Raw genomic sequence first — 9222 nt, forward strand, 5'->3', positions numbered from 1 at the left:
AAGACATCATGGTCTAAAGCAACTAAATGCAGGTAAAAGGAAAAAGAGGAATTAAAATGCCTTTTTGTTGCATTGTAGGCCCAGATATTCTTCATGGAGTCAGACTTTGTTGAGCAACTTCACAGTTGTTTCACTTTGCCTAAGAGCAACCTAAATTTGATTCATTGTATGGCTGTGTAAAGCAGATTTCATTTAAGAATAAATTGTATATAATTTATTCTTTGACTCAAAATATAACTTCATTTTTTTTTTAATCTTAGGTAATAGATAAAACATTATTTTTTCCATGATATACATAATTTTCACTTTCTAAAAAGATACAGTACGTGAAAAATTCCACAAGCTCTAGTAGCATGGATGTTCTTGTGTCTTGCACCAGCAGTTATGTTGAAAAAGTATGAAAGTTCAAGAAGTGCTTTGTTTTCTTTTCAGAATCTGTTTTTTTCTCAGAAAGAATTTTTTGTAAAATCTGAGAGGCAAAAGTAAGGTGGTTTTTTTACATTTTTAGACACACAGGTTCTTGACAAGTTTCATTGCTATATTTTAGTTAATACAAAGTTTCATTATGAGCTAGAGGAAAATAAAATGTAAAGATGAATTCTTAATCTGGAATAGATCTGTAGCCAGTGCCCAGCTTGGGTACTTGATCTGGATGCTGAAGCTATAGAGCTAAGAAACTGAAATATCTTCATGTACTTGCACTATCATTATGGAAAGGAGAGGAAATTCATGGAGTACCATGTCCTCTAGTTTCAGCCTTCTGACATTTGCTGCATTCCCCTTGTGCGGATCTTCTGTGCATTTGCCCAGCATTGAGTTAGATCTGGTGGTTCAAAATATACAAGTCTAGCTTTTTTTTATTTTGTACATGGTTTTGAAAATGTACATAACTTCTCAAACAGATTGCATTACACCAGGATTTCATTTGAAGTAGTGATTTTTAAATGCTGCTGTGATTGGGATTTATACAGCAGTGATAACTTAAACTTACAGTCCCTCTCAGTCTGAAGGTTCTCAACATATTTTACAAACTCAGACTATAAATGGAGAAAACAGGAGTGAAAAAACAGTTAGGAAGAATACCATACCAATGCAGATATTAGTTATACAGCATTTAACTGCTGTGACATGAGAATTTTTACTTCATAACCAATCAAAAAGACTTAGAAGAGGTTTTAAAACAGCAAATGGTCAGACATTGACTACAGCTTTATTTCTTTCTTTGTTCAGAAATGGAAAATCACCCAAATCCTGTGCTCTGGAGAACCAGCTACCAGTGAGATAAAACCATCTACCCAGAAGACTCTCTGTGTGTGCAACTGAAACAAAGATCAAACTAAGTAGTGCCAGTTATTTATGTCTTACTGAGAACTTCTGTAAGGTGATGAACTTATAATAAAGCAAGCTTAAGGATATCTAAGTAATTTTCAGATTTTTAGGTAAGGTTAGAATATCCCCTAAATTTGTTTCAAAAATGATTATTCAAGCAGTGCTAATTAACGAAACATGATCCTGAGAGAAAGAACCTCAGTCCATGGTGCATCTTTGTTATTCCCATATTTTACAGAAGCTTTTTCTTAATTGAGACAAAGGCTTTTCTCCCCCTTAATCCTGAAGCAAAAAATTACCTTTGTTGGCCTTTTCCACCATCCCTGAAACTTCGGATTTCGCTCTTTTTTACTTAAGAAAACAGTGGTCAAGACCTCTTAAAAAAACTGGCCCACCACAACTACTAACAACAGTACTGGTAGATGCCCCTCTGTTCATTTGGTTAAATTAAGACTGTAAATAATGAAAGCCAAGGTGTTTAAGTTACTGCCTCTCTTGTTGACACCTTTGTATGCCTTGAAGGAGGTTCTGCAGTTCAGCTGTTGGCTGCAGCAGCTGCCTTCAGTAAATGGCTCAAATTGTGTGAAGCGGCTCATCAACCTCCTCCTTGAGCAGAGGAAGAATCTAGTAGACACACACGTGACACCAACTTGTAAGGCCATTCTTTAAGCCTTCCTACAACTGTGTGGAGAGGCGGATATGTCTGAGAAGTGAAGGGATATGCAGACAGGGATGAGGTGTTGTGGAGACTAGACACAGCTCCAGCATCAGGCGTCCCATAGCTCCAGTATCAGGTCAAGATCTAAGAGGTTGCCCAGATTCGGACAGAAGGATCTTTCTCCACCCAAAGGCTGAATAGTTACATGTCACAGAATTTGCACTTCAGCAGATGAGAATAGAAAATAAAGAAGTCCTCATCTTTCACATTAGAATGAAAAAGCATGAACTCTGTCAGAACACATACCAACCAGACATTATGAGTCTCATTCGTCTGTGCCTGTCACTGCTGTGTCATCTAGGCATTTTCATTCATTCTGAGCACTTGTTATTTTAATCTTAAAATGTCTCTGTGTGCAATTCAGTTGAGATGTTCCTGTTTTCAATAATACATTTTTCATAATGCTTTCCTTCCTCCTTCAGACCTCTCTGAAATCAAGCACCGCAGTCCACTGACATGTTGACAGTTTTGGATGGATTAATGGAAAAGGAGCTGGAAGTGGCTAACAAAGATTTATTTATTATTATTAAACTGACTGTTTATCCAAGTTGCTCTTCTGAAAAGAAATTTAAGAGAAGGAACTGAAAAAAATGTTTGAAATGTAAGATTTAGAATATATTCTGTTCCTCAAACTACAATTAATAATTTTAAAAATCAAGGCTGTCTTGAAGTGGAAATTCTTGCTCTAAACTGTAAGTAGGACTGCCTTACTGATATTGTTTAATATGCTGAAAGGAAGTGAAAAGGGATGTTTCCAGCACTGGGAAAAACATACATCCAAGGTTAATCATTTAATGGATAGGGGCTAACTTTTATTTAGTTCCTTTTGCTTAAAAAGAAAATTAGGAATCATCTTGGTAATAAAACACAAAGATGTAAGTTGTAAACATATCTGCTGAATATTTTCTTATATACTTCTTCTGGTAAAATGCTAAAACGCATAAGTCTAAGTGATCCAAGCACAGAAGTGACACCTAACCTTTTTGAAGCAAAATACTGTGGAACGTGTTAAGTTAGCATATCATATAAGGCTTGCACTCCCTTCATTTGCATGCACTCCTATTTCACAACCATATTTCCTTTAACACTTCAACCTTCCCTGTACATTCTGTATTTGGCTTTGCACTTGCCTGGTCTGTGGTAATAACCCCAGGCAAAGAGCTCAACGGCGGCCGGCTGCCAGCAGCAGAGGCCTGGCGCTGACTAGGCAAGGATTTGCGTGGCACATGCCAGCTCAAACATGGACACTTCCTTTTTCTGTTTTCCTGCCTTTAGAGGCCAGCCAACCAAAGATGAAATTTCTCCATTCCTGGAACATCTGGCTTAGACTCTCAATGCTCATAATTATCCTCCCATCCCCAGCTCTCTGCAGGTGCAGGGAAGTGCAGGGCAGGTTCTCTGAGAACACAGCTCTACAGTGGATAAGTTCGCTTGTAAATCTTTGGTAAATGCATGCTATATGATTTAACATACATTTATAGTTTTATAATTTATGCTAAGAAAGGTTGTCACTGATAAAATGCTGGTTGGAATAATATTGCACTATAATGTTATGAAACCTAGTGAAAAATCTTCAACTCTTAGTAAATGTAAGGCTTTGTTTTGCAATAAAAATCTGGATGTCAGCATCTTGCACTGCCATATCACTTATGCCTTTTACCATCTAAACCTGTATCACTCATTCCCTTTTCATCCCATCTCTCAACACAGGCTTTTGCTTCCCAGGCACTTACTTATCTTCATCCACTGCTCCTCCCTCGCCAGTCAACCACTTGCTGTCCTCATCTTGCATGGTAACCCCAGGAAAATCTTCCCATATGTTCCCTGGCAGCCAGATGCTGTTGTAGTCCACATTGGCTCTTAGATGGGCTCTGACCGATGAATGTCGTTGGAGCTGTGACCCGTTCCTTGTTCGGCTCAGCACGGCTTGCCTAAACAGATGGTGAGTAATGGCATGCAACGCCTACTTATCTTTCTGTGCCTCTCTCCATATGGTTCCTGTATTAGACCTGGAAACAAATTGAAGGAGTCAGTGTGACTAGGAAATGAATTTCATCAAGCTCCACAAAGTTGTTGTTAAAAATTCTTGTGTTCTTGTACTGCTATGAATGACTGTGTGAGTCAGTTCTAATTTGAGATGAGAATATGCAGCTCCTTTGATTTTATTGTGGTTAAACCCACCTGTACCACGCCTAAATCTTACTCTGTGGTGTGTGAACCTGCAAGCCACTTAAGCACACATGTGAGTTTCTCAGTTTCCCATTAAAATCATCTAATGACAGGTGTGAGATCTTGCAGCATTAATATCCGTACATGTATATTACATAATATCTGTAAATGTTTTGGTATTACATCGGAGTACACAGCTTTAGCACTGGATAATATCGCTTGCTCCTTTTGGTGGTGGTAAGAGAGGTAGAAGAGATAGTATTTAAACATATGAAATTAGCTGATGTTAAAATGGATGTGTTTAGATCATCTTAGTTTTAGTTATATCCTTTGCGCCTAAAAGGAATGATTAAAAATGCCAAGATTTCAGGATTTAGGATAACATTCTCAAAAGGAGCCTGTGAAAGCTCATGAGTCTGTCATTACAAGATACAGCTTTCAGTGAGACTTAACTCCAAAGGCCACAATTATTTTAGAGATATTTTTGATATATTTGTTTCTTCGTTGGTCACTTGGGACCAAATCACCAAGAGGGAGCTACAACATGAGGGATGCATAAAACCTGAGAGAGAGTGAGCAAGAAAGTATGATCCTGCAGCAGCCCAGTAAAGAAGGAATATACCTGGAAGTAGGGAAAGGGTGAAAACAAGTCTTGGCTTCTTGTACCTTTTTCAGGGTTGACTCACGGATTTTACATTGAAAAGTCACAGAACAAAAGATGTAATCCAATGTGTTTAGTTTGCCTTCTGGACCCCAGACCTCTCAAGCCTTCACATATCCTGCCTTAATCACTAGTCTGTAGTAAAAGCTGGGAAGAAGGCCATTCACCCCCTTCCCGCTCTGACGTGAAATGGGGCTAACTTACAAGAAATAATTAAGGATCCTTTGTTTTGGAAGACAGCATGATTAGCTATAAATCACTGACACATATACCACATACTACTGAAAAAAAAATGTTACCTTAATCATTGATGTGTGACTAGAAGTTGTTTTCTCACTCAAGAGAAAATAATAGAGATTTCCCCCTCTTGAGAAGAGGCTCACACAACCCTGAACCATGTACAGCTCTTGAGCAGGTCAACGATGGTTTCTGGGGGCATCTTGGTTGTGTGATTAGCCCTGGTGCTGTGAGTCGGTGCAATGGGGTTTGGGGTAACCTGAATGTCTGTTTGTGGGATGGTCTGGCAGCCCAGGCTATTGAAGGTGATATTACATTGATTTAGGACCCAACTGCATGGCTAATGCAGTCTGACCCAGTAATGGGCTGGTGGAATTCCTAAAGAGCTACAGTCAGCTCCTGCTGAGAGCACCTGCTTCCCTCTGCTTCCCAGCCTACAGGGCATGGATGTATATTGTGGCTTCCAGCCATATGAAGGTTTGGGTGTGCAGCTCACACAGGCGAAGGAGCTGGTAAACATAAAAAGTAGGGCTACTCATGAGAGAGACCCATCCCTGCCGCAGTGGTTGCTTTACATATTTTAAATACATTTTATCTTATATTCAACATTTACATTATACATCTTATATAAAACAGCCTCTGGAACAGGGGCTGTGATCTAGGTATCTCTGCCCCTCAGTGAATGCACCTGCCACAAGGCCGCAGAATCATACTTATTGCTTCTCTCTTTTTACCAGATATTTCTTTATGCAAAGTGAAACAGATTCATCAACAAATTTTGCAAGATTAACAAAATATTCCATAGCCAGGAATGTAAGGCACTCTGTTGAAGAATGAGAAGAATTTGCTACCCAGCACTCCACGTTTTGTGACTAGTGATTTTGGGAACCCACTACATGTGCCTACCACATGTCTCTGGGTTACAGTTCCTGAGGTGATACAGGCAGAGGAACTGTGCTTGTGGATCCTATCAGGCCTGAATTAGACATGGAGAATTCAGCTCTGCGGACAGGACAAGTCTCGTAGACATGCCCAGAAGTGAAACATTAGGCACTTGGTTTAACATTAGAAGCAGAGGACTGTAGGGGTAGCTGAAGAATTTTTGGAAGCAGGCACCTTAGGATGACAATGTCTTTGAAAATCCCACTAAATAGTTGCTCACATCTTCAGATACCTATCTAATTGTGACAATTTGATTCCCAATCAATTTAAGTACTTGTGGTCCTTTCATGCATTTTTTTCTGCTCTAAAAACAGCTTCCTATTGTGACTCGGAGGAAGACCGATTAGTAAGTCATTAATGAGACTGTAACTTATATTGTGTGCATTACATATTAAAATTTTTTTTCAATGAAATGAGTTACTTTTGGGGCTAATATTAGTAAGACAAGTATTCATTCTTAGCATCCCTTTATTCTGAGACATTCGGTCATTTTGCTTGGAAATACATTAGCTAAAACTGACTTTCAGCCTACATTTCTATTTCTCAGCTATTTAAGCAGAAACACATTTTGTTTGTCTTACTAGGAAAAGATGCTTTGAAAAGATCTATCCCATTTCCTAGGGTGCCTTGTTAAGAAGTTGTATACGCACTTATAAATAAATAATAATAAAAAAAACCCACAAACAAAAAAAACGAAAAAAAGCATAAATCCTGGTATATATATGGAGCTACTTAAAAATAATAGTTGTTTTGGTAGTGTGAGCTCTGGGACATGAGATAAAATGGAACTGGCACCACAGATGGTATGCATGTTAGTAAATATCATGATTTTTCAGCATTATCTTCCAGGGCTGCCACAAAACAGGTTATGTTAAAGAGGCAAGCTGATCATCAGCACTGAAATTCCTGTTTGATGAACTTGTGACCTTCTTGTGCCTTACAAGTATTTTTAAGCATTAGAAAAAACACATAGATGAAAATAAAGACCAAGAGAAAATTTGGTCTTTAGAGGCCAAGTAGCTGGATAGCACAGTGAAATGAAAGCCTATGGGAAGTAGGGCCACATCCTACAAACATTTATTAAATTTATTGAGTGAGCAGTTTGTTAACATAAATCATGCATACCTAGGAGTACCTGCACGTTCATTCAGGAAAAAAAGAATAGTGGAAGAGTTAACCTTAACCTACCTACCAGAAAATTAAATACCATTTGAAGCATAAAATAAACAGATGGTCCTATTCAGATTTGAACCAAACAGCCAGTGTACTTGTAATTATTACTTATGAAAGCAGTTGAGTATTTGCCTTCAAACTGTAATGTACAGCATTTCTTTAGTTATTTTTTCCTGAACCTATATGAGAGAAAGACAAATTTATGGCATAATTGTCTCATGTTAGCAAAAACTAGCAAACCAAATTCCGGGGACAATCATTCAATTGTTCTAATATTATTAATTCAGATTACAATTTAAAAAAAAAAAAAAAAAAGTGCTTGTGATCACATCATTATATTTCTTTCAAAGATAACAAAACACTGCTAAAGAACTTGTGTTCTACCTACCAAAATAGGCAATATTTGCAGCTGCGTTAGAGAGCCAGGAGCCAGCCTGTGTGGATGCGGCTCAGTGTGTGCCAGTGGGAATGGACCTCTTTCTGCCAGGCTCTGGGGGGAGACGCAGGCTGCACTCAGGGCCCTCACAAGGAAGCTGAGCTTTTTTCACAGAAATGCAGAATGGTTGGGGTTGGAAGGGAGCTCTGGAGATCCACTGGAGATCCCCCTGCTAGAGCAGGTTCATGTAGAGCAGGTTGCACAGCTACATCCAGGCAGGTTGTGAATGTCTCCAGAGAAGGAGCCTCCACAGCCTCTCTGGGCAGCCTGTCCCAGCGCTCTGTCACCTCAAAGTAAAGAAGTTTTTCCCTATATTGAGATGGAACTTCTCATGTGGCAGTTTGTGCCCATTGCCCCTTGTCCTGTCACACCTTGGCACCACTGAGAAGAGCCTGGCCCCATCCTCTTGACACTCGCCCTCGAGATATCTGTAGGCACTGGTAAGGTCCCCTCTCAGCCTTCCCTTCTCCTGGCTACACAGGCCCAGCTCTCTCAGCCGTTCCTCAGCAGGGAGCTGCTCCAGTCCCCTCATCATCCTGGTAGCCCTCCGCTGGGCCCTGCCCAGTCGTTCCCCGTCTCTCTTGAACTGGGGAGCCCAGAACTGGACACAGCACTCCAGATGTGGCCTCACCAGGGCAGAGTGGAGGGTGAGGATCTCCTCCCTTGACCTGCTGGCCACGCTTCTCCTAATGCACCCAGGGATCCCATTGGCATTTGTGGCCATACAGGCACACAGCTGGCTCGAGGGGAACTTGCTGCCCTCCCCAACTCCCAGGGCCTTCTCCTCAGAGCTGCCTCCCAGCAGGGCAGCCCCCAGCATGTACGGGGGCCAGGGGCTGTTCCTCCCCAGATGCAGGACCCTACACTTGCCTTCATTCAACTTCCATTAGGTTCCCCTTCACCCAGCTCTCCAGCCTGTCCAGGTCTCGCTGAATGGCAGCACAGCCTGCTGGGGTATCAGCCACTCCTTTGAAGGATTTCTGCCTGCCTTGGTATATCTCATTTTCTTGTAGCTCTGCTTGCTCTATGACTTGTTTGTATATGGAAGGTAAACATGCCCTGTTCCAGAAGAGTATGTTTACAAGGTATTGTTTATATACATAGGCATAAGCACAGGTGATCAATGTTCTGTAGACCAGCATCATGTTCAACATTACAGTAAAAACCTACGCAAAATGTGAACTCTCAGTTGTGATAAAATGTTATAACTCTTTGAAAACTAGTTTCCTTTCATGGCCATCATTGAATACACTGGATTTTTAATAGCTGTATAAAATTACACCCATGATGAACAATCTTTGACAGCCCTGCAGTTAAAACTAGGTGGAGGTTTGTATTTAAAACAGGGAAGAAACCCCTGAATACATCACCTCAACCTTGTAAGCAGCTCCCTGGGGCCAGGATGCATTACCTTCACTGGTAATATTCCATACATGTGTATTGACAAAAGATATATGGACAAAAAGTATTAGACAAAAAGTACAAAAGATACTTTACAAAAGGCTCCAGTCACACCCTTTCCTTCCCAAAATCAGAATTTTACTCTTTCATTATAGC

This window comes from Falco biarmicus, chromosome 5, assembly GCF_023638135.1.
Source record: "Falco biarmicus isolate bFalBia1 chromosome 5, bFalBia1.pri, whole genome shotgun sequence".
NCBI classification, from domain to species: Eukaryota; Metazoa; Chordata; class Aves; order Falconiformes; family Falconidae; genus Falco; species Falco biarmicus.